The sequence below is a fragment of the Gekko japonicus genome, unplaced genomic scaffold (genome assembly GCF_001447785.1).
Source record: "Gekko japonicus isolate JY-2015 unplaced genomic scaffold, Gekko_japonicus_V1.1 scaffold563, whole genome shotgun sequence".
In the NCBI taxonomy this organism is placed as follows: domain Eukaryota; kingdom Metazoa; phylum Chordata; class Lepidosauria; order Squamata; family Gekkonidae; genus Gekko; species Gekko japonicus.
Window position 1 is genome coordinate 65,969 of NW_015166439.1, and position 9,177 is coordinate 75,145.

Here is a 9,177-nt window from a genome sequence, read left to right on the forward strand (position 1 = left end):
CATCAGAACTATGAAATGTATGAAATTTTCTACTCAGAATGGACATATTAAGAGAAAAAAGGGTAGGAAGAAAAGTCATAAACAATGTGTAAATATCCTCCAGTGTAACCAAATTCCAAAATCAATGTTCACATATAATTAATTATTTTGGGGGGGAAACGCGGGATCTGAGGTCTTGTAAATGAGCTATGTTCAAATGAAGCCTCAAGAAAAGGTAACCATTTTAGCATCAAATTTGCATGACCTCGAGAACTTTCATAGGTACTATCTGCAATTTTATCCATTACAAACATCTCCCAAATTTTGTTTATGAGGCCTCACAAAGTGCCACAGGCACATACATAGTGCTATATCACCTTAGTTATTAAGAATATCTATATCTCACCTTTTCATTTAAGAGAAATACTCAGAATGGCTTAGAACACATTTTAAAAGCCATACACAATCAACACACACAAAAAATACAATACAAATAGGCTCTTCTTTTCCTTCGGTCAGATTTGGCTCAAGTCTTCCTCCATCTTCCACCGTGGTCACAATTACTTCATCACACAAAGAATCAGGTACTACAATGAGCAGGGGCCGCTGGGGAGGGGCCATGACTCAAGGGTAGAGCACCTGCTCAGCATGCAGAAAGTCCCAGGTTCGATCCCCGGGATCTTTGCTAGTAGGTGATATGAAAAACCTCAAAACCCTGGCAACCTGCTGTCTGTCCGAGTAGACAGTACTAACTTAGATGAACCATGGGTCAGATTCAGTATAAGGCAGCTTCATGTGTTCATGCACAAACAGGAGCCATTGTGTTCACTGTTCACAAAGCCTCCTGATTCCAGAGAACTACTAAATCTGTTGTATGCATTGCAAGTCACATCAAATGGGAAATGCCCCAAAGCTGTCAGGAAACCATGTGGATCCATCTTTCTTTGGGGGCAGATCATGTCAATTGACCCACCCACACTTCTGCATGATCCTGTGCTCACCAAAAATCTATACCGGACAATGGAGTCACAGAGAAAACGCACACTCCCAAGATCACCATTATCCTAACTTGCCCAGAACACTAAATACAAGGGATGGCCTGCTCTGCTACATTATTTTTTTAGTTATACCTCACTTTGCCCACCTAAATGGGGACTCAAAACAGCCTACACTGATGTTCTCCCATCCTCCATTTTATCCTCACAACACCCTCTGAGGTAAGTTAGGCTAAGAGTGTGTGATTGGCCCAAGGTCACCCAGCAATATGTCAGTAAGGATTTTTACCTGGGTCTCCCAGTTTCTAGGCCAATACTCTGACCAACAAAGAGCCAGTGTGGTGCAGTGGTTAAGAGCGGTGGACTCTTCTGGAGAACCAGGTTTGGTTCCCCTTTCCTCCACATGAAGCCTGCTGAGTGACCCTGGACCAGTCACAGTTCTCTCAGAACTCTCTCAGCCTCACTTACCTCACAAGGTGCCTGCTATGGGGAGAGGAAGGGAATGTGATTACAATACGCTTTGCGACTCTTTATGGTAGAGAAACGTAGGGTATAAAAACCTACTCTTCTTCTTCCACCATTACACCAGGTGAGTTCAGTGTCAGTTAAGATAGCTCCATGGTTGTCATGGCAGCCATGAAACCTTGATCTGCTCCAACTAATGATAACAGCAGGGGTCAAAGGCTCATAACTTCTGCCACTACTGTGTAACATTACCACATACAACAGAGGGATTACAGGCTATTTGCAAGTTTTCCATGTGCATTGAGACTTTGATGCTAGACCAACCGATCGCACTTTCATACCCTTTCTGAGGCAGGAATTGATGGAGGGTAGAATCACACACACACACACACACACACACACAAAACTGGCACACAGCCAGGGTGGAATACTTAACTCTCAACCTTGCTTTCAATCAATGTACGGGCACATAAGAACACAACAGAGAAACCTCTGAACATGTGCAGAGTTATTTACCTTACTGTTTCACTGAAGGATTATAAGCAGCTGAGGAACACACTGAATTTGGAAGTAAAGGGCACTGGCAAATTTCTCTAAAACATAAACCATGTTGGATCAGATGAATGGTCCATTTAGTCCAGCGCCTGTTTTCCAACCGTGGCTACCCAGACACCCCAGATGCCCCACAGCAGGGCCACAAGCTTCTCCCTATGGCTGCTCCCCAACAACTAGCATGTATGTTGGTGGAGGTTCCATACAGCTATAGAGGGACCTACCCTTTGGTGAATTTGTCCAGACCTTTCCAAAAATTATGCTGGGTGTTGGTGCTACATTCTGTAGCAATAAGCTTTGTGTTTCTATGGAGACCCATTACCAATGCTCCCTCTAAGCTGTGGAGTCTTGTGAGCAAAAATTCTACTTTCTGAGCTACTACCGTAGCATTAAAGTTGTGAGCGAGTGATTTGGCTCCTGTGTAAATTAGTTTGCTCTGGAGCCATCCTTCCTGAGCTAAGACAAAAATGTGTGAGCCGGAGGGTAAAAAACTGTGAGCTAGCGCACACTAATTCTTAGGAGTGGGGGGGCACCCTACCTCCAATACTGGAGGCAGCAGCAGTGGCTGGGCGATGTGGCGAACAACGAGCGAGCCGGCAGAAAGAACATGGCGACGGATCGGCGGCAAAAACGGCAGGCGACTCGTGGAGGCGTGGTCCGGGAGGCGTGGTGACGTAAAGTGCGGTTGGTGCCTGTGGGACAGAGACCAGTGCGACTCATCGCGCAGCCGCGCGCCACAGAGGGACATCCCAGGAGAGCCAAGCCGATGAGAAACAGACCTCCGCCGAAGGACACTACCGCCTGGTTCCAGCAAGACCCGCCACAGAAAGGAAAAAGATCTACGCTGCTTAGGTGCCTGGTAAGGCATCCATCTCCCCTGAAATATATGTGGCCCTAGTTAGATAATTAAATATATGTATAAACCGCTCCGAGCCCTCGGGCAGGAGCGATATAGAAATGTGATGAAATAAATAAATAAATAAATCGTCTTAGAGGGAACACTGCCCATTACCAGTGTTCCCTCTAAGCTGAGTTACTGTGAGCTAGCTCACGGTTTTTTAGCCTCCGGCTCACACATTTTTGTCTCGGCTCAGGAAGGATGGCTCCACAGCAAACTAATTTATGCCGCAGCCACATCGTTTACTCACAACTTGAATGCCAGGAGCTCAGAAAGGAGAATTTTTGCTCGCGAGACTCCACAGCTTAGAGGGAACACTGCCCATTACCCCAAGATCTTTACTTGGGCGGTCACCACTCACTCACATCTTATCGGGATCTACATAAAATTAGGATTTTTTTTTGTCTCCACTGTGCATCCCTTTACACCGAATCTCATTTGCCACTTTGTTGCGCCCACTCACCCACTACAGAGGGATCCTCTTGGAATCACAATCCACTTCGGTTTCTCCCCGTCTTGAATAATTCGGCACCTTCTGCAGACGAAGCCTCTTCACTGCTCACCCCCAATTCCACACTGCTGATGAACAAGTTTAAATAGCACTGGTCCCAACCCATCTCCTTGGGGGACCCCTTCCCTCCATGGCAAGAACTTGTCTGTATATTCCCTGCTCTCTGTCTTCTGTCGTTCAGCCAGCTACTAATCCATGCGAGAATCTGTCCTCTGATCCCGGGTCAGGGAGCTTCGGGTGATGGACTTTGTCAAAAGCTTTTCCGAAATCCAGTGTTTACTCTTGTCCACATGCTTGTTAAAGTACTCAAACGACCTCCCTGGGAAATGGCATACTGATTGTTCCTCAGTAGAACGGGCTCCTTTTCTGACGAAATAATTTTAGCCTTTATCTAAATGCTGGGCTAACCAGCCTGTAACTTCCTGGATACTGCCCCCACAGCTCCCCCACAATCCCCTTTCAAAAAATCAGTGCTACCTACATTCGCTACTTCCCAACTGCTTAGCAGAAAGGACAATTTCAGTGAAAAGCTACTTACTATTGGTAGGAGACCTACAGGTTAACATCTGAGTTCTTTAAGAACCCGTTTGGGCGTGTATGTCTGTCGTTACGACCCAATTTCTAACCTGCCAGCACTGGATTATCTTCTCATCTCTATTTAATGGCAGACATCCTCCTCAAAGAAAAGCAGTTACAGCTTGGGGCATCCACCCTTTGTCTTCCACAGCGGAGATACAGCTTCCCTGTCTCCTTTTAGCAGTCCCTTCACTCTTTGATTGCCTAACAGCCCAACTGCCTCTCAGGCCAATATCTTGCATCTCCTATATTTAAAGGAATTTGTATTGTCTTGATGATTTTAGTAATATGCTCCGGGAAAAAATAAATTCTTTTCACTTGCCCTAACTCTCAGCTCACACTAGTTTTGCCAAAGTTTGTACTCCTTGCTGGGGTAAAACTTTTTCAAGAAAGACTTCTTGTCTTTATTATAGGTATTTTTATTTATTTATCTGAAACATTTCTGTGCTGCTTTCCGACCCAAATTAGGTCCCAAAGGCAGCAAACATCTAAACATTCAAGTGGCATTTTAAAATGTTTATACAATTCACTTAAAACATGTAAACATACAAATACAACGCAGCCAGGGTGGGGGGCAGGCTAGGGCCAAAAAGAATTACTGAGGGTATGCCAAACAAAACAAAAAAAATCTTCACCCACAAGTAGAAGAAAACAAGAGGGAGACAGATGAATACTAATGATATCCTTGATAACCATACTGGCATCCTCTTAGATTCAATGGCACCTTCTCTATGCTCTTCTGCATGAGTGCCAGTTAATATGGATCTGAACAACTTCCGAGCATCCTGAAGAGATGTGACCCTCTTCACTTTCCCTTTCAACTGCCTTTTGACTAACCCCCTCCTTTTTTAGAAGTTTCCTCATTGACCTAGACTAGAGATGTGAAGGCCCGGGGAAAAAACTGAAAATTTTGGGGGGAAACCGTTTCCCCCCCGGTTTTTTCCTGAAGCCTTTTTTGTTTTTTTGTTTTTTGAAAAATTGGAAAAATTAAAGAAAAGAAAAAAAATGATTATGGAACATTTTATTTTAACATGATGAATAAAATATTTTAAGACAAGGTGTTCAAATATTTTCCAAATCATTTCTAAAAATATGTATGGTATCAGAGTGATCTAATTTCTGTGCACTGAGGACAAACAAGTCCTAGGTTACAAACTGAACTCTCCAATGCAAGAACAAGATGCATTTCTTCCTTTAGGAGGTGCTATCGGTCACAAGAAAAGAAAAAGGTTTCAGTTTTGTTTTTGCATGTGGGTGGGTATTCTGTATGTAATAACTGTTTAGATACACTATATTTTTAATATGCTAGTTGTGATAATTTCATGCCAAGTAAAAATGTCCATAGTCATATTTTATGTTCCTAAGGTAACAGAGTGACTTTCAATCTGGAAAAGAAAAAAGAAGTGCTAATGTTGCATTTTTTTCAATTTTTCCAAAAATTTCCGTTTCCCCCCAATAAAAACTGGGGGGAAAACAAGTTTTTTTCCGAGCTTCAAAATTTTCGAAAATTTTACATCTCTAACCTGTCCTGCACACACCCACCCTTTAAGGCAACTTTCCATCTCCACGAATGCTGCTCTCACCATTCCCAACTGGTTCAACACAGCTTACATCTCATACCAGGGTCTCATCACCACTCACGACCCTAGTTCAAGATCACCTCCTTCCTCGTCAGGTCTGAAGCTAACTGTTCCAAGAGGCATAGCTGGTTATGACATCTCTAAGTTCTCTCTGTCACAGATATGCATTTAAGCAGTCAATGGGAATGTAGTTGAAAGTCACATTATTACATTGCCTCTCCTATTCTTTTCTCTATCTCAGAAAGCCATCTATGGAATGACATCTGAGAAGAAGCAAGATGTGGCTCCTTCCGGCTTAGTTCCCAGGGTATTAAATATCTCTAGGCTTGGGAGGAAGGGGCCAGAGCATATACCATCCATCACATGCAAAGCTGAGACCCTCAACAGAATATCTGAGGCAGAGCAGCAGAGGGAAGGGAAAGTATATATTGACGTTATAAGATCTTGTACCCAATGAATAAATAAAATAAAGATTAATCTTACAGCTCTGGTCAGGGGGCTGATAATACTAGGGACCAATGCTCCCTCTAAGCTGTGGAGTCTTGTGAGCAAAAATTTTTACTTTGGGAGCTGCTGGCATTAAAGTTGTGAGTGAGTGATTTGGCTACTGCATAAATTAGTTTGCTCTGGAGCCATCCTTCCTGAGGGAAGACAAAAATGTGTGAGCTGGAGGCTAAAAAACTGTGACCTAGCTCACACTAACTCAGCTTAGAGGGAACACTGCTAGGGACGTATTAAATTACTTTCTGGGTCTGCTATGTCCACCAATAGTACTTTGGTGGTGGAATTTATTCCTCTTACATATTCTAGGCTCCGGTCACACGGGCAGGAAACTGCGTGGAGGAAGCGTGGCTGTTTGCCCCGGGGCAAACTAACACACGGTTAAGCGATCAGACCTCCTTGGAGGTCCTGTGGAGGTACCATGGAGGTTCCGTGGGTAGGGAGAGGTGCCGATCACAGGACTAGCCTGCGCGCAACAAAGAAGCGGTTGGTGCAGCAAACTGGTGTTTTTGTTTTGTGTACCTGACGAATGCGCATGCTCTGTTGGGTGCGTGTGCGCATCCACAGAGACTTGGGGGGAAAAAAACCTTTGTCACAAGGGGACATGGGCGGGCGCCGGATGCCTCCGGAAACGCGATCAGACGCCCGCCCTTGCCCCGCAGTTTCCGGAAACTAGTACCTCCGCGGTACTAGTTTTTTGCAGCGCGTTTTCGCCGGGAAGCCTCGGTTGTGCCACGGGAGCTCTACGCTTCCCAGATGTGCTGGTGAGATCGCGCCCGGAAAATCTGCCTGTCTTCCGTCTCTCTTGCGTGGCTTATGTTCCGTGTGACTGCAGCCCTAGTTTATCAGACTCTATGCTTTCTTTGGCATATTGACTTACACTCCTCTCAATATATCCTTCCCTGGCTTTTCTATAAAGTTTGTATCCAGGGATGACCATATCTCACTGATTCCCCTCCCCCTTTCCTCCAGGTCTCTGAAAAGCAAACTATATCCTTTAGTATAAGCATGCCAGTTCCCCCATGTTCCCTCAGAGGCGTTCAGCATTTGCATAGAAACACCTGTACGTTGCTTCCCTTGCCAACCTTCCTTGGCAGGCATATTTTTCCTCCCACAGCCCTTTTGGCTTTTTTTAAGCGGCTGTTATTTTCTGGCATATACTCATTGTAAACCGGACTGCCAGTTTGGTGTAGTGGTTAAGAGCGGTGGGGCTCTAATCCGGGAGAACCAGGTTGGATTCCCCACTCCTCCTCCACATGAAGCCAGCTGGGTGACCTTGGGCCAGTCACAGCTCTCTCGGAGCTCTCTCGGCCCCACCTACCTCACAGGGTGTCTGTTGTGGGGAGAGGAAGGGGACGGTGATTGTAAGCTGCTCGGAGACTCCTTCGGGTAGTGAAAGGAGGGATATAAAACCAACTCTTCTTTGTGGATGAGTCTTCCCGAACTGGGGGCTCCCCAGCTGCTGTTGATTTTTCCACAGGAGTTAATTCTGCAACCTTTTGGAGACTTAAATGCCAGCATTTCAGCTCAAGTGACGCAAAGCTGCTGTGTACAGGGGTCAGCTTGTCCAGCATGGTTCCCACGTGTCCAGCATGGACTAGGTCGCATTTTTCAGACAGTGCGACCCTGGATGTTCATTGTTACATAGGACATTCCCTTCTAGGACCACTCAGCTACATTTCCCAAAGCTGCTGGTGCCACCATGCACCACAAGAGCCGATTCCTTCTCTGCACTCGCTTAACAGCCTATCTGAACTGCTCACAATGTCTGCCACCTTTGTACCTAACAGACACGTCACAACAAGATCAAAACGTCTATCCGATATCTACCTCCCTAATTATGGACAAGTCCTTGCCCTGCCACCAACCCCACAAAGGAAGTTGTCAGACTGAGTACATTAGATTCCTCAGGTTGGGTCTGGGTCCCCACCCTATGTCAGCTGTACCACAATCACACATGAGTTGTGGGTTGGTTTTCCTTAATTCCTGAATGTGCAGCGCTTGATCAGAACCCTGGTGCATGTGGAAGAGGGGCTTCAGCCTCCCCCTTGTGCTGTTTCTGCCACCTGTGCCATTGGGTCTGTTGGGGAAATCCACGTAAATCCCAGGAAACATGTGGGTTCCTCTAAACAGATCCCCAGAAACTGTTTCAGGTTAGGAAAATAGCATAAAAAGGTCCTGAGCCTGTGGTTCTGAACCTAATCAGGCACCGCACACACAAGAACCGATCTGACTACTTCAGACACAAGGTGGGATCCCCAAACGTGTGCGGAATCCTGCCCTACTTCCCTCCCTCTTGCACTCAATGCCCGTCTATGGCGAGACCCTCATTCTCCATGACAACAGAGGAGCGTCAGCATGGGTGCTGGCCGCTCCTAGCAGACTCCTGATAGCCTCATCCATGTACCTCTCTCTGGCTCTCTCAGATTCTCCAGGTCAGCAACCTCAGCCTCAAGGGAGCAAACCCATCCTGAGTGAGCCAGGAGCGCCCTGTGTTCTGCACCCACCCATCTGTGCCATGCACAACACCATCCCCACCTCCTGTTGGCTGTCTACTGGCATCACTAGTTATGTCTTTAGAGCATTTTTAACCTAAAAAGCACCCTTGTTTCCCCCCCTCAAATGTTGTGTTGTCAAAGTCTCTACTGAGTCGGCCTTTTGGCCCTGTTGCTGAACTTGCCCAGGGGCCCAACTCACCTGTCCCCATTCTCTTATTCAGACACTTTGTCCCAGGTGCTCTTTTGTGTTTGCAGGACTGTATTTTAGAGAGAGAGAGAGAGAGAGAGAGATGCTGGAACGAAGTGACCTGAAAACTCTATTCTCCCTTTCCCTGAAAGCCTTAAATTGGATGAGAACGAGTGAGATAAGAAGCCAGGGAAAGCATTCTGCACCTGTCCAGAGATACAACGCCCAGGGCTGTGCCCTGGCACTGAAAACAGCTTCGAGGGATTGAGCCCCCCCCCGTTCCAACAGATCCCCGAGAAACGACTCCCTAAAAAAGCCCGAGCAATCTCTAACACACACACACACACCAGCACTGTGCACACCGCAGCCTCTCCGGCTTCGGATGAGCTCTCGCTGGGACCTAGAGCGGAAAACGCCTTTGAGAAGCCCCCTGAC